This window comes from Schistocerca americana, chromosome 4 (genome assembly GCF_021461395.2).
Source record: "Schistocerca americana isolate TAMUIC-IGC-003095 chromosome 4, iqSchAmer2.1, whole genome shotgun sequence".
NCBI classification, from domain to species: Eukaryota; Metazoa; Arthropoda; class Insecta; order Orthoptera; family Acrididae; genus Schistocerca; species Schistocerca americana.
Genome location: NC_060122.1, coordinates 654,129,529 through 654,156,285, shown reverse-complemented (window position 1 = coordinate 654,156,285; position 26,757 = coordinate 654,129,529).

Here is a 26,757-nt window from a genome sequence, read left to right as displayed (position 1 = left end):
AATTATCATTAGATAAAGAGTACGTGCTGATCACCTCAGTTACCTCTATGAGACTCTATTTTACGTATTTTTAGCGCTAAGAGTCCCGTGTTGAAACCTCTTCACATATTATAATGATATATTAGATCGGTAATCTAACCTAGAGCCTACCTTTTGTGGAAGATTCTCCACCCAAATGGGCTATTCCGGAACGACTATCAGAAAGTTCAATCTGTTAAGGCCAGTCATGAATCGTGCCTGCAAATCGCACTCGGTCATACCAATGCCGACGAAACACGTACACTACTGGTCATTAAAATTGCTACACCAAGAAGAAATGCAGATGATAAACGGGTATTCTTGGACAGATATATTATACTAGAACTGACATGTGATTACATTTTCACGCAGTTTGGGAACATAGATCCTGAGAAATCAGTACCCAGAACAACCACCTCTGGCCGTAATAACGGCCTTGATACGCCTAAGCTTTGAGTCAAACAGAGCTTGGATGGAGTGTACAGGTACAGCTGCCCATGCAGCTTCAACACGATACCACAGTTCATCAAGAGTAGTGACTGGCGTATTGTGACAAGCCAGTTGCTCGGCCACCATTGGCAAGACGTTTTCAGTTGGTGAGAGATCTGTAGAATATGCTGGCCAGGGCAGCAGTCGAACATTTTCTGTATCCAGAAAGGCCCTTTCAGGACCTGCAACATGCGGTCGTGCATTATCCTGCTGTAATGTGGGATTTCGCAGGGATCGAATTAAGGGTAGAGGCGCGGGCCGTAACACATCTGAAATGTAACGTCCACTGTTCAGAGTGGCGTCAATGCGAACAAGGTGTGACCCAGACGTGTAACCAATGACACCCCATACCATCACGCCGGTTGATACGCCAGTATGGCGATGACGAATACACGCTTCCGAGGTGCGTTCACCGCGATGTCGGCAAACATGGATGCAACCATCATGGTGCTGTAAACAGGACCTGGATTCATCCGAAAAAATGACGTTTTGCCATTGTTGCACCCAGATTCGTCGTTGAGTACACTGTCACAAGCGCTCCTGCCTGTGTTGCAGAGTCAAGGGTAACAGCAGCCATGGTCTCCGAGATGACAGTCCATGCTGCTGCAAACGTCGTCGAACTGCTCGTGCAGATGGTTGTTGTCTTGCAAACGTCCCCATCTGTTGACGCAGGGATCGAAACGTGCCTGCACGATCCGTTACAGCCATGCGGATAAGATGCCTGTCATCTCGACTGCTAGTGATACGAGGCCTTTGGTATCCAGCACGGGGTCCCGTATTACCCTCCTGAACCCACCGATTCCATATTCTGCTAACAGTCATTGGATCCCGACCAACGCGAGCAGCAATGTCGCGATACGACAAACCGCAATTGGTATAGGCTACAATCAGACCATTATCAAAGTCAGAAACGTGATGGTAGGCATTTTTCCACCTTACAAGTGGCATGACAACAACATTTCACCAGGCAACGCCTGTCAACTGCTGTTTCTGTATGAGAAATCGGTTGGAAACTTTCCTCATGTCAGCACGTTGTAGGTGTCGCCACCGGCGCCAACCTTGTGTGAATGCTCTGGAAAGCTAATCATTTGCATATCACAGCATCTTCTTCCTGTCGGTTAAATTTCGCGTCTGTAGCACGTCCTCTTCGTGGTGTAGCAGTTTTAATGTCCTGCAGTGTAGTTATTGCTTTGCGGTCATCTTTTATGTCAGTAAATGCGCTGCTGTCTTACGGTTGTACGAGTGACAGCGCCTTCAGAGAGTACACTCGTGTCCGCAGCAGGTGGCGCGCTTCGCGACGGCGAGCAGCCGGCTGAGCGTGACGCGGCCTGCGACGGCGCGCCACGACGCCAAGGCGTCGCCCACGGCCACCGACCTGGACGGGCGGCGGGCGTCGCGCGACGGCGCGGCGGACGCTGCGGGCGCCACGACCGCCGCCACGACCGCGACCGCCGCCGTCTCGGGGGGCCGGCTGGCGCCGCCGTCCTGCCGCGGCCGCGTCCACTTCCAGGCGCAGCCGGCGGCGTCGGCGTCCGGGCCGGCCAGCAACAATTCGGACGGTACGCTGACGCCTTCCGACCCGGACGACAGCGCGGGCCGAGCTGCCGAGGTCGTGCCCGTCTACGCCTGTGTGCGTACGTTACCTGCGCCCGAGCTCTGCTCGCTTCTTTCCGCTGCTCATGTCGCATGATCTGCTGCCGCTTCACTACACATTGACGCAACAGTACAGCGGATGGAAGTCGTACCAACACTCCCTAAACGTGATGGCACCACACACTCAAAGGACTACAAAGTACCTTGACGCTTTATGTATACAAATATCTCATTTTCTGTCCGTGTAAGACTCGGGTGGTCGATTCCATGTTGTGTTATCCACATGTTCTCGGTGTCAAACAGATGACAGGAAGAGAACCCTCTACCACTGAGATTAGGTGCCGTTAAGATGTGGCATCCTTGCTTTCAGCAGTTTTACAGCCTAGCTAAACAAGCTTAGGCACGACAGATTACCAACAATTTAAGTAATTTAATAAAATAAATATAGCACCAATTACCTTCGGTCGTTCGATGTTGCATGGCAGTAGTTTGAAGGTGACTGGCAAAACACTGTCGTTAATTTTGGTCCATGAACGACAGCTACAATCACTCTTAGAATGTCTAGTGCAGGGACGACTAAAAACTTGGCTCAGGTGCAGTGCTCGTGCACATACTCCTGTATCTGTCGTCCGAGTGCAGACTTCCCCTTCCACCATGCACACTACGCGGTCTGACTGGGAAGAAGGGGAAGGGGAGAAATTGTGAAAGCGTTGCATGTGGCATGCGGCTTTATTTCATGTTTCATTTTCTAGAGCAAGATAGATCACAGACACAACATTTTTTTTTTAATTACTTGATTATAGCTGACGAGCTGAAGACATCATAAAATTACTATCTGCCGTAAACTCTGGCCGTATGGAAACACGCAGAGACAGAGATTTTCGTCACTCACGTTGTCACGCAGTCGTAGCTTATTTAGTGTCATAATTGAAAAAAGTCTCTCACGTGCACGTTGACGCCATGTTTGCAATCTCGTCATAGAGAGGTGCAAAGTCTTCCTGTGGAGAAGAGTAAAGAACTTCTAGACAGTTTTAACGTAAAAGAATTTTTCTTTTAAACGGAATTATATTTTCAAATGCACAGGGGTACCTTCGGCTGCTAATGCTCTTGAAAAAGGCTCAAAAACAGATGTCAGACTGACACTTTCTTCAAACGTTTAGAAATCTTTCCCTGTAATTCTTTCAACGCCACAGTAGATTGTCCAAACTTCGTGTTTTCTTTAACGCCAATGACCTTAGAGCAATTGACGGTGTTCCTTTCACCGCGAAATCAGTAACAAATAACTTCCCGCGTTGCTATGTCTTACTGAGGGCAGTCTTCAGTCGAGTCCTTTCAAAACGTATCCTTGAAAACTATTCCGGATCTTCTAATCTTGTTTCTCTCTTTCCTTTTTCCTCCATAAATTCAACGACAGCGGGTCTTAAACAGCAAATTCGTTCAAGGTATGCCCCTGCCTTAACCAGCCTACTTTGCAGCAATGCGTAACGTCTCAATGCTCTTCGATCAATTCCAACAAAACCTGTTGCAACTGACCATGTATAAAGAATGCAACTTCAGAAATTTTTCATATGCGCGCCACCAATTCCAACACGTGTTCCACGCCTGCATATTTAAAATAAAATGCTTCTTGGTGTACAGGACAGCGATGCCCGTTGAAATCTACTATCGATTGCTATAATTTTGAGCTCTTTCGTTGTCAACTTAACATTCAAATTCCGTCTGCATGCTATTTCAAAGAAATTTCATAGCAGATTTTCGGCCCCGTTGCTTATGCGACAATGTAGTAGATATTGAGAGTTCCCATCCTTCTCGTCTGTGATTGCCTTTCATTTTTAAGGGATTGCAACTATAGATCGCTAGATTCTCTGTTTTTGCGGTAACAGTCACTGAGCCTTTGAACTTTCTTTGTATCCCGAATAAATAGCGAAGAGTAAACAGCGCTGGCACCACGTATCTGCCGAAAAGAAAAATGTCGTAACGATCAAAATAAGGCGCACCAAATGTCGGGAGAAAGCGCTGCATCGCACTGCTAAATGAAATGAAGCGCTATACCGAGAAGGACCGAGCAAACCCAACACGTAACGAGAAGTGAAGAGATGGTCCGGACCACGGCTCGCATGAGAGCAGCACACTGTGCACACGTGAAGTTTTACACACCGTGGTCGACCATGGTCTAGTGCCTCTTCTTGGCGGCGAATATAGACTCGGTCCTGTGGTTATGTTGATACTCCTGATACTGTTGCTGATACAGACGCTAATACTAAATTGAGAGGAGCCCAGTGTCCGCTTGTATCCATCTTTGGGGTTAAGGCGTAGTAGTTACCACACTGACCTGCATGCGGGATGACAACGGATCAAACCCTGCACGAGTATCTAGATTTAGATTTTCCGTGATTTCCCTAAATACCTTAAGGTACATGCCGGGATCGTTGCTTTAAAAGAGCGCAATGGATTTTCTTTCCCGGCCTTCCCTAATATGAGCCACTGCCTCGTCTCTAATGACCTGGTGGTCTATGAGACGTGACAATCTAATCTTCTTTCCTCCCTTTATAACCACGTTTGAAAGAGGGATGTTCGTATGGGAACTAAGTATGTGGGTGGCGTATGGCGGAAACACACCCTAGTTTGTATTGTGTGCGTCTGACCGTAGCTCTGTTCTACATCTACATATGAGGGATGGAACTTTAATAATGGCAACAATTTATTTACAGCTCGTACAATATAGATAAGTCTTTCAAAGTTTTACTGATTTTCAAAGTAGTCACCAGCGTTGTGTATAACCCGTTGCTAGCGATGTGGAAGTCGTACGATATTCTTAACAGTGCCAGTTGTGTTGACAGTTCGAACGGTACCGTCTACTGCCCGACGAATTTGTAGTAGTTCTGAAGCGAATGCTGTGAAGTGTTTCCTTCAGTTTAAAAACCGAGTTGAACTCACGAGGGCAATGGTCGCAGGTTCAAATCCTGCCTCGGGCATGGGTGTGTGTGATGTCCTTGCGTTAGTTAGTTTTAACTAGACCTACGCTCTAGGGGACTAATGACCTCAGAAGTTGAGTTCCATAGTGCTCAGAGCCATTTTTTTTAACTCACGAGGGCTTGAGTCAGGGGATTGCAGTAGGTGGTATAGCATTTAGCAGCCCCATCAGTCAAGCAAATCAGTAACAGGTTGCACTGTACGTGCTTGAGCATTGTCCTGCATAATGATGGTGTGGTCCTGCTGAAAGTATCATCAATTCTGTCTCTAAGCTGTTCATTTTTGGAACACAACTTACGACTAGCTTAGAGGCAGAAGTGATGACACTTTCTGCAGGATCTGACCATCATTTTGCAGGACAATGCTCAAGCGCGTGCAGTGCAAACTGTTACTGATTTGTTTGACTGATGGGGCTGCTAAGTGTCATACCACCTATTGCACTCCCCTGACTTAAGCCCTAATGAGTTCAAGTCGATTTCTAAACTGAAGGGAACTCTTCAGGGCATTCGCCAGAGAACTGCTACAAATTCGTTGGGCAACAGACCGCGCCACTCGAACTGTCAACACAACTGGCACTTCTAAGTGTAGCCTCCGACTTCAATATCAGTGGCAACGGTTCATACACAGTGACTACTTTGAAGGTCAGTAAAATTTTGAAACATGTATCTATTTTGTACGAGCCACTATTAAAGTTCCAACCCTCGTACATACATAGCAACCCACCGTACGGCGCGTGGCGGTGGGTACCCTGTTCCACTACTAGCCATTTCCTTTCCTGTTCCGCTCTAAAACAGAGCGAGAGAAAGACGTCTGTCTATATACCTCCGTACGGGTCCTCATTTCTCTTACGTTGGTTGTCCTTGAGCAAAATTTATATTGGCGTAAGAAGAATCGTTGTGCAGTCAGCTTCAAATGCCCATTCTTCAAATTCTCTCAGTCGTGTCGCTCGAAAAGAACGTCGTCTTCCCGTAGGGATTCCCATTTGATTTAGAGAAGCATCTCCGTAACACTTGGGTGTTATTCGAACCAACTGGTAACAAATGTAAGAGCCCACCTCTGTATTACTTCGATATCTTCCATCAACCCGACGTGATAGGATCCCAAACACTGGAGCAGTACTGTTGAAAATGTCGTAATAGCATCATATAAGTGGTCTCCTTCAGAGATGACATACACTTTCTCAAAATTCTACCATTAAATCGAAGGCGACCCATCGCCTTACCTACCACAGTCCTAACATTCTTGTTCCACTTCTTGTCGCTCTCCAACACTACGCCGAGATATTTAAACGACATCACTATGTTAAGCAGGATAGTATTAAAGCTATAATCGAATGTTACGGGGTTGTTTTTCTACTCATCCGCATTAACTTACTTTCTTCTAATTTAGAGCTAGATGTCATTCATTCACCAACTAGAAACTTTTTCAAAGTCATTTTGTATCATCCGACAGTCACTCAACTTCGACACCTTGCCTAACATCACACAATCATCAGTAAACAAAAAGTCTGAGCAAGTTTCTCCTGTCTTGAATTTCTTGACACCTTGGCTCACTTCACACTTGAGTACTTTGCGGAGGTATTGTTGTGGCCCTGCAGAAGCAGGCCTTACCGCGTAGAGCCGTCTTTGTCCACGGCAGTGCTTCGTATAGTCTGGAGTACCCAGCAAGTTTGCAAGATTACCAACCCGAAGGGTGGTTTGAGCATCATTTTGCTTTACAGTTCGCAGAAATTACTGGAGAATGTATGTCATTGGCTCCGTACACTCATTGAGCTTACTTTCCTTACCAACTATAGGTGTATCCACTGCATACAGCGGACTCCAGAACAGGGCGCAGGTCTCGATTTCTCACATAAAAAAATCCAGAAGTGAACTGATATATGACCGGTAAAAGTCCCAATACTGACCTGGTATCGAACCACAGACTTTTTGATCCCTAGACTGGGATTTTAACACTGAATCACATGATTCCAGTTTAACACAAAATATTTCGACGATTGATAGAGACATAGTGTACAGTTTTTGTGAGAGACGGTCTATCGCAGTCGTGGATAATCTCTGCTGGTTGTGAAGAAAAATTATTCTTCATTCCACGAGCCCTGAACCAAACCACACTATTAACTGAAAATGTACTATGAACGCATTAAAAGATATTCCTGCATCTTCATATATTACGTATCATCGTTATTATTATTATTATTATTCGTATATTATTATTATCACTGTACACAGGAATCTCAGGCGTCACAATTCTTGCAATCTCTCATTATGCATTTTCTTCCTTTCTTCCGATCAAGTTGTTCCTGTCTTGAACTTTTCGACCTCTTGCCTCACTTGGCATTTGAGTACTTTGTGGTTAAATGTTTATCCACCTTGTATCCTTGAGTTTGTTACGTCACCATCCTCCACTTCTTTCCAGACTTCGGTGACCTAATTAATATAGTTAATGCTTCCTGTGTACTGCAAGATTGGTTTAGTTCGTCAGGTGTCTTGATTTGTCCGTAAATTTTCATTCGACTTTCTTTGCCATGTACTATACAAGTATTGTATACCTTGTCATTCTCTTTTCTAGTCCACTCTCTGTAGACTCACTTGGTGCCGTTTCTCGTGACTATAAGGTTTCTGGTTTGATGAAAGTGTCGTAGTGTTTGACTGTTATGTTACTTGACAGGCATCATTTATTGTAGATGCTTCCTGTCTCACAGAATGGTGTAATCATCTTTCGATATTTCTGTTCGGGAGCTTCTTTCGCTGTTGCATTTGTCGTTATCATATTCACAAGATACTTCCTAGGCCCTCTTCAGTCCCACCTTACCTTGTCATTATAGTTTTGATGCATCATTTTGTTTTTACACGTACTGTGTTTCCTCGAAGGAGATCTGTAGTACGACCTCTCCAGACTTCTCTTTCAGGACATCGATTTGCTTTACGGAAGTTTCTGTGACCATTGCGAGATAAACGAATGCCAGACACCCGATACCTAGTCCTCTGGTTTGCGTTTCTAGCCTGGCTGGTTTATTTCATGATACATTATGAACCAGAACTCTACTGACAAACCTTCAGAGGATGTTCAGGATTGTCTTTAGCGCATTTTTCCAAACTCCTATATTACCTCCCTCGCTGTGTCCCGCATAAGCCTTAAGAATTTTTCAGCAGCTTCTTACTGTAGAAATATGATACTTAGATATAGCTATTATATTTGAATGTAAGTTCTCAGTCTATGTTAGATTAGACATTTGACCATTTCTTGTAAATTTATCTCTTCATTCTCGTTCATCGTCGGTAGCGGCAGTAGCGAATGTGTGCTTCCCGCAACAAATGCGACCATATTATGATGCGCGAGGTAACAGCAAGTATTTCACACTGCAGTACCTTTAGGTCTTTTCTGTTAGGACCCCGCTACGTAGTTTGAGGGTCTACGGAATAGAGGCAGGGCGTTTGCTGTGAGTGGGTACGTCGTCTTGTCCGAGTCCTACCGTCATGCAACGACTTTCATAATCTATGGCAACATGAAACTTTGCTATATTTCATGACGATTGAAAGCCTAAACTTTCAGATCAAGATGACAGCACTATTGTATCTTACCGAGCTTGCCTATGGTACCAGATCGTTCTTTTAGATTGCGGGGCCTATAACCACAAATTGTTCTTCCTAAGTATACTGTTTCCGTTAGTTCTGTCATATTTCTTACAGTTATTGCTGTTGTATAACTTATTACATCTTTCATTACCCTGTAACTGTTGTAGCCCTAATGTAGATTTCCATCATCTGCTGCTAATCATAACTTGTTCCATGTGTAAAAATAAAAACGAAATATTTATTAAATGTTAAACAAGTTTTAAAACCATGAAGAGGACAGGTGAAATAATATTCTCAACTTTATTACCATTTACTTAAGGCACTATATCTTAAACATCCATAAGTCGTACGGAAAGTAAAATGTACGCCGGTTACCCAAAATATTAGAACTGCCGACTAAACAGCACACTAGTCCGCCTTTAGAACACTATAATGCAGCGATCCTGATCGGCATTCGACAAGTTCTTGAGATACTCCTTAGGTTTGTGGTTCCAGAATTATACACACATTCCGTGTGATTACCGTTAATTCTGGTCCGGTGGTTCGTGCAGGTTTCCAAATGCTTTCCACCCGGTTTAGATTAGGCTAACTCGGTGGCCTAGAAATCAACGAACATGCTCCTCAAACCACTGTAGCATGAGTCTACCTTTAGACACAGAGAGTTGTCCTGGTGGAAAGTGCCATCGAGCTAGTAAGGGTGCAGATGGCCTGCAGTGATATTTGCGTGGTCCACAGGTGTCATGGCGCCTTCGACTACTAAGGCCGTTCACATAGCATAACAGAGCCCCATCGCCCTGTGTCGTGCCGTACTGCATATTTCGAAAAGCCGTCCACCTAGCCTAACTTGAAACATGACTCGTTTGACCAGGCGACTCTTTTCGATTGAACCATGCTCCAATATTGATGTTCCCGTGCCCACTGCATCATAGGTGGCGATTTATTTTGGTCGACGTGCGAATAAGTGGCGATCGTCCACTGGGCAGCCCTATGCTAAGCAGCCTGCGCTGAATGGAATACTTCGAGTCTCTTGTGCCTACTCCAACATTGTACTCTGACGTCAGGTTGGTGCGTATCCTGCTCTACAAAGTGGGCAAGCGTCCGACGTCCACATTCTGTGGTGAGGTGCGTATATCCAACACCTCGTCTTCCATTCGTCGCTTCAGCCTCCTTCAGCCACGACAATCGCACGCTGACAGCAGACGAATTTCACCTTCATCGAGATACTCGTTCCCAGGGGCTTGGACGTTACAATCTGCTCTTTGCCAAAGTAGCTTTTAGCAGTGTATTTCCCCATTTACGACCCGTATCGTCACTAGAATGATTGATTGTTCGTCTCTGCTATACTCATATAGTCTCCTTATCGCATCACATGCCAGTAAGGTCGTAGTGGCATTCTGTCACGCGGTGGCCAGTGGTCATCATGTTTTGTATCATCAGCGTATGCGGAATATAATTGTGGACATGGAGTGTAAATGGTTCTCTGAGATAAAGGGATAGGCACAAGGGAGGAATTTGTAGATTGCACTGAAGGCAAGAAAGTATCTGACATCGTCTCTCAACGTTATCGGCGTTTCAATGGCTTTGTTGGGACTTGACCTTAAGTTTATTATTATACTTTTCACATAATGTCTAATGAAAACAGAGCTGCAATCGTTCTAAAACGAATAATTCTTCTGCGTAAAAAAAACACACTTTCTGCCGTCACTTATCTGCCTTGTCACAGCAAGAGTATATAAAGCAAAGTTTAAATTTAAATTTCGTGATCAGTTGCATCTGTAATAGGCCACCGCGACGTGGTTCTGATCCGTACTCTACGCAAAATGCTTACACCTCTTGTCGTTCAATAAAAGTGAATTGCTGGATACCCAAAGCAGTTTCAGGGAACTTAATCTAATTATCCTCAAATCTGTGAAGTTACTCTATAGAATGCTTAAAAGCAACACAAAACGCTTAGTCATACATAAGTAACTTATTTTAGATTTTCTATGATACATAGTGCAACATGTCTGAATACACATAACTTCATGTTAGGAACCACGAACTACAAATGAATGAAAATAATTTTAAGTGCACGAATTTGGGATTATAATTAGATTAGTTGTTATAACATCAACCAAAAGCAATCTGAACGAATTCATGTTGCAAAAAGTATGCTTTATCTCACTTTTTTGGTAGGATCAAATTCCCTTGTGTTTACCGATTGTAAATAAATATCAGGCTCTTACATCTGTTTCATCGTTGCATTGATATATTCACACAGATACACAAATAATATCAGGGTCTTATATCCGTTTCAACGTTGTATTGATATATTCACATATATTCGCAAAAAAGATGACGAAAAGATTTACGGATCTTTAAGTCCAATTGCAGTTCAGAACACTTTAAGATAATCACTTTGCCTGAATTATTAACTCTACATATAGGAAAGGAATGACTCACTAGTCTTCTAAAACAGTAATATCATTCTCCATTCTGCTTACAATCGATAGGAGCGAATCATAAATTAGCAACATTACAGATGCTTCCTCCTACTGCACAGATACTTGCTTAATTTAAATTCTAAGTAGTTTTCTAAATCACATTGTAAAATAAAGAATAGAGTGTTGCAAGTATAAATCTTTTGCTTCTCATAATCTGATTTCTTCCATTTTATGGGATTTTATGGTCGTGTCTACAACACCCCCCCCCCCCCCCCCCTCCTCCAAGTACGCCAAAATCGCCTTCTTCGGTGTTAGTCCAAATTAAAGATAAGATTTCTCCATTAACTGATGAAACAGTAACTGATTGTATCCTGTAAAAATACGAAGGATATGCCAGATGACTATGAATAAAGTAGCTCTACTTCCTCTTCTGTAACAATAATTCTTCGGGGAAAAGTGGCTCTGAGCACTATGCAACGTAACTTCTGAGGTCATCTGTTGCCTAGAACTTAGAACTAATTAAACTTAAATAAATTAAGGACATCACACACATCCATGCCCGAGGCAGGATTCGAACCTGCGACTGTAGCGGTCGCTCGGCTCCAGACTATAGCGCCTAGAACCGCACGGCCACTCCCGCCGGCAATTCTTCAGGGAAATTACAGTTATCTTGGAAATAAAGTAAAAACTACGACGTCATCTACTATGATTAAAAAGATGCTGTCCATATGAAATGGTTTAGGGGTTGTGGAAATAACAGAATGAATAGCACATGTAACAAACGTCAGCATAACAGTATCTCATAATAACGAAATTAACGGAGAAATGTATCAGATAATCTACATTTGGTGAGTTGCAAGAACTTAGTGACTGTAATGAAATTAATGAACTGAATATCAGTGACAGCTGTTCAGGAATGACGACCTGTAATCACTTTGAGGAACAAAGTTTCATTTTCTACAAAACATTCATTGCATTGTCAGATTATGTTACCTAAACTCTTTACGCTTATCTAGCATTTCACTTCACTGATTTTGTTCCTATAAGTCATTCTTTACGTTCCAAGAGTCTAATTCATTAGATATGTACGAAAAGTAAGGAAAGAAAGTGTATACCAAAAGCTACTATTTGAATAAGCAAATAACAATGTCATCAATATATCTACCAGTGATTGAAATATAACAAAATCCAATGTCATTCTCTAGCCAAATAGCAATTGCTCATATTTCACTTTACATTTTCTTCTGTTTTTTTTTCATCATGCTTAACGTTTAGGTACTAAGGCAATTGCCTTTTACTTACAGCCATTGCCTATATAGTGGCTTTGCCTTTTACATAAGCTTATTAGCAAAATTTGTAGCTGCTCTGCTGTGCACCTCCTTGATGGTGGTAACGTGTTCTCTGCTTCCTCCTCCCCTCAGAAGTCCCCAGCGGAGACGTGGACAGCGGTGCTGTGGTAGTGCTGCTGGAGGACCAGTGGTCTGTGAGCAGCAAGGCCCCACCCACGGGCCCCAGTGTCGAGACGGCGCCGCTGCTGCACCCGTCACCACAGCGCCTCTGAGGACAGCGTTGCCATATCGAGCCGCTGCTGCCAATCACAGCGTCTCAGCCCAGTCAGCATGTCCACTTCCCATGTCTCCACTATCTTGCTGGGACCTGAGAGTTACTGTATTTGAGGGTGTTAGCAGATAACTCCAGAGGATGTTATTTATGATCAACATTGTCTGCAGAATCCTGTTCCAGTATCACCATCAACTGTTACCGTAATATGTGCTACTAATGTATTTGTTAATAACACATCTCATTTACAAAATTTGCAGCACTTTTACAGTGCCCCAGGAGCCATTCATTGACAAGTATTGGGTACATTGCTTTTAATTTTTGTACAGAAATGATTCTGGATATGTTGTGATATTCATACGATAAACTGGCCACTGTTGCAGGTGCCCATATCAAGGTACAGTATTCACAGCAGGTTATAATGGAATATTTTGATCTTCAAGTCAGTTATTCAAATTTTTGAAGAATTCACAGAAAAGTTTTATCGAAGATGACAGCATCCATGAAGTTACTGTCATTAGTATAAAATTGTCTTGAATTTTTTCCTTATGTCACTTACTAATGTAGTCTGTTAGTAAACTTTGTACAATTTTCGACTTACTTGCACTGGAGAATCTTTTGGGTAACTGGTTTACAGTTCTGTTGTAGAAGTATGTAACAGAAATTGAAAACATTTTCCTCTTTCTTAAAGCCTTAACTTTCTTTCACATTTCAGTCATAGTCGACACTGAAACAATGTAACCATGAAACAGAGAACAAAGTAGTACACCACAGGTTCTAGATACAGCAGGAAACTAGTCGCTATAAACACAAAAACCGGAAAAGCTCACGAAGTCACAGTTAACACCTCGGCATTATGTGTAAAGAGTGTGCCAACGAGTGTGTGTGATTATAAAACATTATGGCAGAGGTAGTGTTTCCCAAACGAGCGTTTAGGACAAAAATCGAGTTACAGGATGGTGAGAGAAAATTAGTGTGGGATGGATAGAGGAAAGATTTTACAAATATATGGAAAAGGTTCATGCACACCCTACAGCAAACGCGCTCCCCAGTTTTATGTATGGACATGTAAGGGCCCTGAGACGCATCAGGAACTTCAAAATTTACAATGAATTTCTTCAATTACGCCTGAATAGGTAAAAGTGACATGAATGACACGAAAATTCTGTATTTCTCGTTGCGCTGGAAATTGAACACGTTTAACAAGAGATATAAAATTATTAACGGTATTTCATCATATTCCGAATATTACACAACATTATACCAAGAGAAGGCAGTCAATAAACTCAGTAAAAATTAATCCTTTTAAGTGTGGAATTAGCCTCTCAGACTTCCTGATGCTACAGAGAGCTGAGACTGACCACGATCGATATTTCAGACATTCTTAGTAAAGAAAAATACATCCATCATCAACCAAAGAAATCAGCACCTTGATCAATACACGAGATTTCCGTGATGTATCACTTCTGACTCTCTCAAAAGACCATGTTAACTTTGTGCATTAAAAAAACAAAGCCAATTTCGCTGCTTGTTTATAGTATTAGTTTCTCAAATGAATCTTATGTATGTGCTGTTTCTGATTTGTTTACTAACATTCGTACATCATTATGTTTTGTTTTGTAAGCCATTCTTGGACACTTCCTGTAGCGAAATAACAGTAGGAAAGCAATGGACATTTCATCTGTATCCACCGTACTGCAGTCATGAATCTTGCTGTTGCTAACCACAACATTGCCATTTCTCATTCCATTTCAGATTTGGTTGTTGGTTTACAGTGTCATTTTATTTACTAATTCATCTTCAGCCAAAAGCAAGGTTTACTGTATCCAAAAATTTATGGTTATAAAGTGTCAGCTATTGTTTATGATGCCATCAAGCTACTGGTATGACCAAGAGTGATGCTGCATCTTTAGTAATAAGTAAAGCTGCTATATGTTATGTACATTATGGTATTTTAAATTTATTCATAAATTTTAATAAATGTTACCCTGAACCACAAAGCTGCAAAAATTAAAAGTGCATTCTTGTTTGTAGAAGAAAATTTTCTTTGGTAGACAAATTCTATTCTCATAATAGTGTAGTAGAATGGATTGAAGTGAACCAGTGAAATTATATGATTCTCAATATAAGTGATTCCAATAAGTTTTATCCACTGTTTTCAGTATTAATCAATGGAATTCATGTGCCTCTTAAAGAGATTTATTGAGTTCTACGTTTAATTAATCAGCATTCCTGTTGAAAAGTGTTTTGGTAATCTATCAAGCAAATGCAAAATGAATTTATGCTCATGGAAATAATTGTACAGCAATTGTTCTATTGTACAGGTCTGTACAATGTGGAATATATTAAATTGTACTATAAATCCTGTAATATTATCAGTGTTGTCATGCTTATATAAACCACAATTGACAGAAAACATAAAATGAGCAGTCACCATTCTTATCTTGCTCTCAACATCAATGGAAATTTATTATCAATTAATAAGAAAACGAAAGAGATTAACATCTTACTAATCTGTATAAATACGAAAATAACTTGTGGATGTGATTCACAGACATAAGTAAAAAAATTAAAAACCTTATGAAACAGTTTCAAATAATTTGTATTTTGTGGATAGTTCTTTGATCCTTGATATGCAGTATTCAAATAAAGCAAATGTGACTACCAGGATTACGCTGCAATCATAGTGTAGCAGGGCTGTGTCAAGAAATTCCCTTACCTGTTTCCAACTTCTGTCAAGACATGACAGATGATTCATAGCAGACACCAAGAAAGGTTTACTGAGCCTTTACTAATACTTAAATGCTGCACTCAGGTGACAGTTTAGACAAATGAAGAGCCTGAACATAATTTCACTAAAAATACAAGGAGACAAAAAATAGCACTTCCTTTTGTTAGTGCCACATCCTGTGAATTTAATAATTATGGGAAACATAACAGAGCTGTGAACACCCAAACCATGAAATATGAGTGATATGGCCTACATGTTTCAATAGTAATTTCCGTGTTTAATAGAGAAAGCACATTTTACTGAATACATTCGCTTTCTTAACAGGCACTTTTGTTTCAGGTTGTACAGACTTGTATACAATACTATTTGACTGTTTGAGACATAACCATCTACCCCATTACCATTTATATCACATATGTAATCATACATCTTCATTGAAAACTTACTCTCTTTCAAATCGTTTCAACTACACTGACGTTCTTCTATACTATTAAAAATAACTATTTTGTAAATAATGTATGTTAAACACTTCAATCTCCTTGTTGTAACTCTGCAGTGGTTATGACTGAATAAAGTAATTCTTTTGTAATATTTATGAAAACCTTTGCCTTCATATTTACCAACATTTTCTCAAATTAATTAGCTGTCCCAAATTTTATTGGAATGTGGTTTTTAGAAGGGTGATGTTTATACTGTCGTTAGAGAATTCCTGTATGTTAGAAACGCCACTTTGTTTTGTGTGAAACAAAAACTTAAGGTCAATCTCCCAATGTATGTAGGCAATGAAGCCTGTTGCTACAGAAATTCTAAAATTATGCACATATCTGTAGTTGAACGAAAAATGAGGTAATGAAGTCTCCTACACAGGGACTCTGTATTCAAAGCTCAGTAGGCTCTGTAGTTTCCAAGTTAGTTGTATAGACCTACGTCTTTTAACAACTGAAATGTGTATGTGGCGAAAGAAAACAATGACTTCAGCCAGGTGCCAAATTGATACATTCACCACATAGTTCAGGAAGTTCTGAGGGTTAGTTTGGAAGCACTCTACAATAAACAATGGTTCATTATATTTGTACTGTTTCTACAGAATTGTAGAACAGTAAATAAGATTGTGATGCTTGTTTAATAATAACGTTCAACCATTCAATATTGTACTTAGACCGTTATTTCAATATTTTCTGAAATGTCGAATAGTTTTCCCTGTCAGAACTACCTTGGTGAAGTAAGTTATACTTTTTTATATCCACCAGATCTGTGAGATTTTCGCGTATTATCGAGCTTTACGTAATAAATTACGTTCTTGTCTCACGCATTTCATGTTTTAACATTTAAAAAGTTCTTTAATTCTCAATATGGCATCGTCGTGACTGTCTTCAGATGTGAGTAAAGTTATTGACTTCACTCCAGGGAAAAGGGCCAGAATAATGGCTCACTATATTCAGCTACACCTTGTCCATATGCAAGTAATTTCACAATCAACAGTTGGAAATATAAGCAACAAACTCATAAATAATGAAAGCGTCGTACTGTAGCAGAAAGGCAAATGCCATCGAAAATGATTTACATGCCCTCGAACAGACAGAGAAATAAGTCGAATGGTAGTAGAAAACCGTAAAAACCCGATGCGCTTAATTAAGAACGTATTGAAGGATGGTGGAGTGACGGTATCTATCTGCAATGAAATGGGACTGCAACGCCGTCGTCCGGCCACGAAACAGAAATTTACTTCAGTGATGGAAGAAAAGCGACTATAACGGGCCAAAAAGTGCAAAACTGGACGATGGATGACTGAAATTAGATACATAAACTATAATTTCACCCTTTTCCTTCTTTTATGAGAAAAGAGATTTCCAAATCTGACATGAGTTTTCATTTCAGGTTTACTTCTCTGACGAAACAAATATCCAAATTCTGAAAGATAAAAGGGAATTTTGGAGACACACGAGCCATTCCACGGAGATTACTTAGTACTTGACTTCTTTTGCAAGTGAATGGTTCCTCGACAGCAATTACACCTTTGTGGACGATTCCATACCCTGCTAAAAAGCTAAATCTCTGACTATATGTTTAAAAGAGACTGGTTCAAATGGTTCAAATGGCTCTGAGCACTGTGGGACTTAACTGCTGAGGTCATCAGTCCACTAGAACTTAGAGGTACTTAAACCTAACTAACCTAAGGACATCACTCACATCCATGCCCGAGGCAGGATTCGAACCTGCGACCGTAGGGGTCGCGCAGTTCCAGAATGTAGCACCTAGAACCGCTCGGCCATTCCGGCCGGCAAAAGAGACTGGAGTTCATGTTTTGGATGGCCAAGGAACTCCCTTGACACGAACCCAATTGAAAATGTTAGGCAGGAAATGAAGAGCTAAATTGCAAAGGGAGATGTTTAACTTTACAGAAATGTAATATTAGTTATATATAAAATTTAAATTCATTAAATGAGCCAGATTAAATTGAAAAATAAAACCTACGTGTCCATGCAGTGAGTATAATAACTTGGCATTGCAGTGTGACAATTATGCTCTGGAACGTCCAAGCTATGCAACAAAATTTAGTTCTTATGTTCCATAAAATGATTTGGAAACGCCTTCTGATTCATAATAGTCACACACTCACGCGACCATTCATAACATGGCGCCACTGAGAAAAATGAGTTTGAGTAGCTGCCATTTGAATATCGTAAATAGCGAGTACTTAATCAGCGATGGGAAACTGAGCCAGAGTTAGCTCTCCCTTTAAGTAAATCACATAAATGTAAGGGCTGTGAACACAGCTAAATGCTTAGGATAACTGTGGTGTCACCGACAGACACCACAGTTGCTCGGTGGTAGCCTTTAAATCGGCCGCGGTCTGATAGTATACGTCGGACCCGCGTGTCGCCACTATCAGTGATTGCAGACCGAGCCCCGCCACACGGCAGGTCTAGTCTAGAGACACTCCCTAGCACTCGCCCCAGTTTTACAGCCGACTTTTCTAGCGATGGTTCACTGACTACAAACACTCTCAATTGCCACTGTTTAGCATAGCCTTCAGCTACGTCATTTGCTACGACCTAGCAAGGCGCAATATTCAGTTACTATGTCTTCTGAACAGATAATATTGTGGCTCATGTACCGTCAAGAGCAACGTTCATCATTAATGGATTAAAGTTAAGTATGAAACTAATTACGTCCGCTTTCTGAATTCTCATTCCTTGTCATGTTCCAGACCTCACGTCAGTATAGTTCTTCCCTCCTCACGCCAGCCTGCGTGAGCTAAAACGCGTGCATTTCGGCCTCCATTCGTAACACTGTGTTGGCTCTTCTGCCAACACAACAATTACAATTACGAATAACATAAGTTGGAACGATTACATAGATAATGTTGTTGGAAAAGGAAACAAAGATTACGATTTGTTGCCAGAATACTTAGAAAATACTACATGTCTACAATACAAAAAGCTTATACTAGATTGTCCCTCTCTTCTGGAGTACTGCTGTGAGACATGCGACCCGCATCAAAGAGATTGTCGGAGGACATCTGAAAGGTTCAGAAACGGGCAGTTCTCTTTGTATTACCGCGAAATAAGTGAGAACGCGTCACGGATATGAAACGCGAATCGGCATGGCAGCCAATAGAACAAAGACGTTTTTCGGTGCTGTAGGCTTTTCACCCGAAATTTCAGTCACTAAATTTTTTCTCACAGTGTAATAATATTTTGTTGGCGCCCACGTACATTGGGAGGAATGAACATCATAATGAAATAAGAGACTTCAGAACTCGCACGGAAAGATTTAGGCGTTCGTTTCTTTCTCGAACTATTCGACAGTGGAACGGTAAAGAAGTTGCTTGAAGGCGGCTCGATAAACAGTCTGCCAGGTGCTTAATTGTGAATTGCAGAGTGAGAATGTAAATTTAGATGTAGATCTACAGCGTGTAGTTGTACACTCCTGGAAATTGAAATAAGAACACCGTGAATTCATTGTCCCAGGAAGGGGAAACTTTATTGACACATTCCTGGGGTCAGATACATCACATGATCACACTGACAGAACCACAGGCACATAGACACAGGCAACAGAGCATGCACAATGTCGGCACTAGTACAGTGTATATCCACCTTTCGCAGCAATACAGGCTGCTATTCTCCCATGGAGACGATCGTAGAGATGCTGGATGTAGTCCTGTGGAACGGCTTGCCATGCCATTTCCACCTGGCGCCTCAGTTGGACCAGCGTTCGTGCTGGACGTGCAGACCGCGTGAGACGACACTTCATCCAGTCCCAAACATGCTCAATGGGGGACAGATCCGGAGATCTTGCTGGCCAGGGTAGTTGACTTACACCTTCTAGAGCACGTTGGGTGGCACGGGATACATGCGGACGTGCATTGTCCTGTTGGAAGTTCCCTTGCCGGTCTAGGAATGGTAGAACGATGGGTTCGATGACGGTTTGGATGTACCGTGCACTATTCAGTGTCCCCTCGACGATCACCAGTGGTGTACGGCCAGTGTAGGAGATCGCTCCCCACACCATGATGCCGGGTGTTGGCCCTGTGTGCCTCGGTCGTATGCAGTCCTGATTGTGGCGCTCACCTGCACGGCGCCAAACACGCATACGACCATCATTGGCACCAAGGCAGAAGCGACTCTCATCGCTGAAGACGACACGTCTCCATTCGTCCCTCCATTCACGCCTGTCGCGACACCACTGGAGGCGGGCTGCACGATGTTGGGGCGTGAGCGGAAGACGGCCTAACGGTGTGCGGGACCGTAGCCCAGCTTCATGAAGGCGGTTACGAATGGTCCTCGCCGATACCCCAGGAGCAACAGTGTCCCTAATTTGCTGGGAAGTGGCGGTGCGGTCCCCTACGGCACTGCGTAGGATCCTACGGTCTTGGCGTGCATCCGTGCGTCGCTGCGGTCCGGTCCCAGGTCGACGGGCACGTGCACCTTCCGCCGACCACTGGCGACAACATCGATGTACTGTGGAGACCTCACGCCCCACGTGTTGAGCAATTCGGCGGTACGTCCACCCGGCCTCCCGCATGCCCACTACACGCCCTCGCTCAAAGTCCGTCAACAGCACATACGGTTCACGTCCACGCTGTCGCGGCATGCTACCAGTGTTAAAGACTGCGATGGAGCTCCGTATGCCACGGCAAACTGGCTGACACTGACGGCGGCGGTGCACAAATGCTGCGCAGCTAGCGCCATTCGACGGCCAACACCGCGGTTCCTGGTGTGTCCGCTGTGCCGTGCGTGTGATCATTGCTTGTACAGCCCTCTCGCAGTGTCCAGAGCAAGTATGGTGGGTCTGACACACCGGTGTCAATGTGTTCTTTTTTCCATTTCCAGGAGTGTTCAATGAGGATGTCTCCTTCGATTTGTGATTGTTGACTTGATGTACGAAAGCACATTAAACCACCAGAGCCAGAATGTAACTCATGAATTTTACTTTTAGATGAAGACACTAAGCAGATTCAGAAGTATGTAGGCTGCAGTAGGTACTGGGACATGAAGTAGCTTGCACAGGGTAGAGTAGCATGGAGAGCTGCATCAAACCAGTCTCAGGACTGAAGACCACAACAACAACATAGTAGCGTGCGAGATGACTTCGCACGACACGTGGTTGTGGATGATTGAGAATGTCACGAGCTGTGAGGCGAAACCGCATCATATATAAAGGTGGCTGCCATGTAGCGTGGCACGATCTTGTGTCTTAATTAATAAGAATAGTATGGATTATATCGAAATGTTTTATTAAAAACAGAAATGAGTATAGAATTGTGAACTATTCTGTGGTTGCATTATGTTAATTGTGGGCTGACTTTCCGTTACTATTGATTACTGAAAACTGTAAGGAGGTTTAGTTTTACGATGTGCAGTGAATGTAATATTTTTTTAAGAACATATGAGAATTATCGTTTATTTTAGAGAGTGAGTTTATGTGAGGGTGTGCTCATTTGGTTTTCAACGCTTTTGAGTCGTGCGCAGCTTCTAAATCGCTACCTGAAATCGCAATATAATTATTCCATGAATTTGTCAGCTTTGGTTCAATTATTTTGTTGCCGACAGAGATGCAAAAACTTTTTGGTTAGTCAGATACTTACATAGTGCTCCAATTATGATCAATACCAATTTCAAATAGATGTTTCAGGGGATTTTTTTAATGAGACCGCTTATCACTGTAGTTGGCACGATCCAAGGTTGTTTAGTAACATTTAAATAGAATCTTCCTCTTTTTAAAGAAGAGAGCCGCCACAAACGGTGACTAGTATCACCTAAAAACTTCCGTACTCTGTAAAACTGAACTGTTGGTTAAGCAACGTGCAAACAATACCTTTTGAAGACAGACGAATTACAGAGACTTCAACCATCACGGCAGTTTGCTTTCGTGAATGATATGAAATCACCAACGTCTATTGAACCCATTTATAGTTCACCAGCGAGAGACAGTACCTGTTGAGGTACCTCTTCCTCTCGTGAATCCGGAAGACTAATAACGTTCTAGCTATACAAATACAGATAAATTCTCTACATTTATCTAAATTATTTGTGGCGGGACCATTAATTTAACAGTAATCACACTTCAACAACGATTGTTAATTTAGGAACTAAATCTGTGCAAGGACACCATAACTGTAAACCATAAGGAATGGGTAATAACCTGAGTCAAATCAGGCTCATACAAGTCAAAAATAGAAAAAAATTAATAACCTCCAAACTGATTTATATATTCCAACCAGGGCCTCATTCATGTGTTTAGGTAAGGAAACACAGATACCGACTAAATTCAGTCTTCGATTTTCTTATCAAGTGAAGTGAAAAATTTTGATGTTTATATAAAATCGTCAAACTTTGCATTTAACAAATTTTAGAGATCCTGCAGAGTTGGAAAATAAATGAGTATTATTCTTTTTGTTTATTGCAGACGTATGGCGTCACATATCACTACCAGCTCCTAGTCTTCGCACATACTTATAAATTGCAGAATGTTGCTTTGAAAGCAAAACATTGAAGTCCATACCTCTTTCCACACAGAATAAGAAACACGACTTCTGTTTTAGAGTTTTGCTGCTTAGGAGTTTGTACTTTACTATTATTTGCAACGATATAATCGTCGATTACATTCAAAGTTCTATGGAGGTTATGAAGCTATCAGAGTATTATTTTTTTAAGGTGTAGCATCATAGGGTCCCAGGAATTAGTACAAACAGATGTGGCAAAACTTCCTGGACATCTCAAAGAATAGTATATGTCATCCTGTTATTCATCATACATCATGCACTGAAGGAAAAAAAAATAATACATACTTTTACAGTTTCCTACTCACTCAAGATTTATTCTTGATGCAGTGTGTATGGGATATATGAAATGACTACATTTACAGATCAATAATAGCACAAGCAACCCTGAGGTACTTGGTATCGACCCATACTGAGACACCCATATTAATACATGGTGTAGTCTCCACAGGCGCTGACTCTGGTATCCAGTCGATCGTACAGACGGCGTATACTGCCGTGGGATACGTTACGCCACGCTTGCTCGTGCCGTTAACTTTGTTCTGAAAGAGTTGAAACTTCCTGGCAGGTTAAAACTGTGTGCCGGACCGAGACTCGAACTCGAGACCTTTACCTTTCACGGGAAAGTGCTCTACCAACTGAACTACCCAAGCACGACTCAAGTCACGTCCTCACAACTATACTATCTGCTAGTACCTCGTCTCCGATATCAGCGCACACTCTGCTGCGGAGTGAAAATCTCATTCTGGAGACATCCCAAAGGCTGTGGCTAAGCCATGTCTCCGCAATATCCTTTCTTTCAGGAGTGCTAGTTCTGCAAGGTTCGGAAGGTAAGACGCGAGGTACTAGCAGAAGTAAAGTTGTGAGGACGGGGCGTGAGTCGTGCTTGGGTAACTCAGTTGGTAGAGCACTTGCTCGCGAAAGTCAAAGGTCCCGAGTTCTATTCTCAGTCCGGCAATCAGTTTTAATCTGCCAGGAAGTTTCGTATCAACGCACACTCCGCTGCAGAGTGAAAATCTCATTCTGAAAGAGTTGTTGGTTGACGAGTCATTTCTTGTCCCAGCATACCCCACATGTGCTCGATTGGAGACAAGTACGGAAATCGTGCCTGGAAAGTTGCTGCACGTCCTGCAGAGCACGTTGAGTTTCACGGGAAATGTGTTGGGCGTCCGAATTATTCCATTGGAGCAACACATCACTTTCCTGATGCAAGAGCGGCAAAGAAACGGCTCTAACAACATTCTGCGCGCTGGTTAGCGTCTCCTTCAGAAACACCGAAGGTGAACGAGAGTTGTAGCTTTACACACACCAGACCATTCTTGGATGAATGCTTCCTACGAGACAGTGCTCACCGGATCTACGTCGTACTGGCAAACGACCGTCACTTGCGTGCAGCGAGAAACGGGAAACTGCATTCATCGCTGAAGATCACGGCGCGTCATTCCACGTTCCAGTCCAGAACCTCATCTACTGGTGTGAGAATATCCATGTGACAAATCATATCAGCATGATTCCACAACTGACACTGCACGTGCAACTTGTGTGGCAGTTCTCCGAACGGACTATAACGACACTCGAAAGATCACGATTTAACCCCTTCGAAGCTTGCACAATTGGCAATAGGAAGCACGAGTGCGGTCCGCGGCGTCGTTGGTTGTTTGCTTCACGAGTTCGCACCACACTGAGACTTCTGACAGGAAGCGTTCCTTATTAAAAGGCAGACACAATTGGCGCTCCTGTAGTTATGCCACTACGCTGTCTGTTGGAGGACGACGCTGAAGCCATTATCAGGACAAGTACTACTTCCCAGATGCTATACGCCGTCGTCGGATCAAAATCACCTTTAGTGTTTCTGGAGGAGACGCTAAACAGCGTGCAGAATGTTTCTTTGCCGTTGGCGAATAACCTTTCTCGGAGAGCATTTTCATCAGGAAAGGAAGTTCTTTGAAGGTTTTAGATAGAGAGCGTAAGGACAAAAATCTGAGGGAGCAAGATCAGGTGAATAAGGTCCGTACGGGATGACTTCCCAACCCAACTCCTGCACAATATTCTTTGTCAGTCTGGCAGAATGTGGGCGCGCGTTATTGTTGAGTGGCATCACTTCATACAGTCTTCCTGGTCGTTTTTCTTGGATTACATGAGCAAGACACCTCAGTTGTCGACAGTAAATTCCACAAATGATGGTTATAGTTCGGAGAAGCAATCCATGGTACGCAACACTGTCGCTGTTCCACCAGATACATAACATTATCTTTTGTAGATGCGTGCAGATCTTTTCGCCGGAATTTGCTGCTTTGTTGGGCTCTACTGTTCCTTCCTCTTGCTTACATTACTACAAATACACCAGTTGTCGTCACCAGTAACGATACAGGATAGGAGTGGTAGGTGTTGTTTACGAGCCAATTGATGATGAGCAAGCAGATATGCACATATGCCCACCCGCAGATTTTTCTTATTTTGGTTTCGAGCACGTGGTAATGGTACATTCGAGTTTTGAATCTTCACCACTGCACGCAAATGTGGCAGTATGGCGGAATGATCACAATTAATCACATTTTCCCGTTCTCTAGTACATTGACGTGGCTCATTGTCGATTAATGCATTTAAACGATCTTCATCAACCCCCGAAGGCCTCCCTAAACGTTCGGAGGCATTATCCAGCCGTCCTCTGTCCAGTGGCACTGTTCCCATACAAATCACCTTTGTTTCTGGCTGTGTCCGCTGCTGTCACCCCTCTATTGAACTCAAACAGAAGAACATGTCGGAAATGTTGCGATTTCTTCACTTGGCACTCCACTTTATAGCGTTCACAACTCCACTTACTGTCTCCAGGTGACGAAATGACAATATGTAAACTCAAATATCAACAGTAAAGTACAAATAAACATTACAATAGATAAAGGAATCCACAGAAAACGGAATGTTAACATGCAAAACAAAACCGCATCGGAATTATTATTCACCAACCTAATAAATCCATACACAATACATTAAAAGAAATTCTTGCTTTTTCTAAGAATGAGTCACTGGAAAGAACTGAGAGAGCTTAAGCGGTACATAATTGTAGGAGCGAACACTGCCAATGTCTCTCTTGTTTCCATGTTCACTCTTAGGCATTTTAGGGAAAAATGTGACTTGCTTCTATCACTGATAAAAAGGACCGGCTAATTGCTGATTTATCTCTATCGTCAGACATGCTTGGGTACCGCAGAGATCTTTACCTCGCGCTACTGTGTGACGGTAACTACCTGTGATGATTTCAGAGTACATCTGAGTGATGGCTGGCAGTTGCGTCCACACGGTGACTGCAGAACCAGGAGCTCATCCGCAAACCATAACTTGTGACGTCTGATTTTAGGCACACACCAGCAAACTAATCAGCCGGAGCTTTGGTCAACTAAGACACCAGGCGTGTCCAAGGTAAATAGTCTAACAGAAGTCAGCAATTATTTAGGTAATGAAGCAAGCTCTTGTGCGACATGAATTCCACTTCGCTGAAATGTTTGGGCTGCATTCGCCCGATGGACGAGCCTGTGATACATTTCCTCCAATTACAAACCTTTGTACTATACTTCCGGCCTGATTTACCTCTCTTTTGTATTCCTCTTTGCGTCTGTGTTTCTGCTGAGAACTTTCTCAGTCTCTCCTGGTAGTGCGTGGAAGAGAAGACGTGGAGTTCGCAGCCTTTGCAGCTGCCACACATTCCAGACTTGTAACGGGTCCTCCTGTCCCAAGCACAAGGAAATAAGTCAGCTCCTAACTGGTGTCAGAACATGGAAAGTGGCAGGCATATTGTATAGAGCGACTGTAAGGAACGTTTCTCCCGATAGAGACACGCTATGCATGTGGTTGACCTCCATCAAAAACTGCCTTCCCTTGATGTATAACTCACGGGTCTCACTTGCAAACGACCCTAGAACTAACTGCCTCTTCCCAAATATCATAGATTGCATTTTATGCTGATCATCCTCACTTTGCTATCTGACTCAGAAATACAAGGTTTATAATCCTATTGAACTTTTCTAGGCCATCTAACGCATTCAGTTTCAAAGGTGTGCTAGTCATCCTTTAAATGGGGGAAATGCAGTAAACCTTGGCCCCTATTAAACACAAAACATTTAAGGGTACCAAAAGGGAACCAACTATTGCGAAGAAAAACATATGAAGAGAAACATACACGTCAAATAACTTTTATTTACTTGTGATATTGCAGTGACTGTGTTATTCTGATTACGATGCAAAGTTCCTTTAAACACGCATGGTGCCGGCCGCTGTGGCCGAGCGGTTCTAGGCGCTTCAGTCTGGAACCGCGCGACCGCTACGGTCGCAGGTTCGAGTCCTCCCTCGGGCATGGATGTGTGTGATGTTCTTAGGTTAGATAGG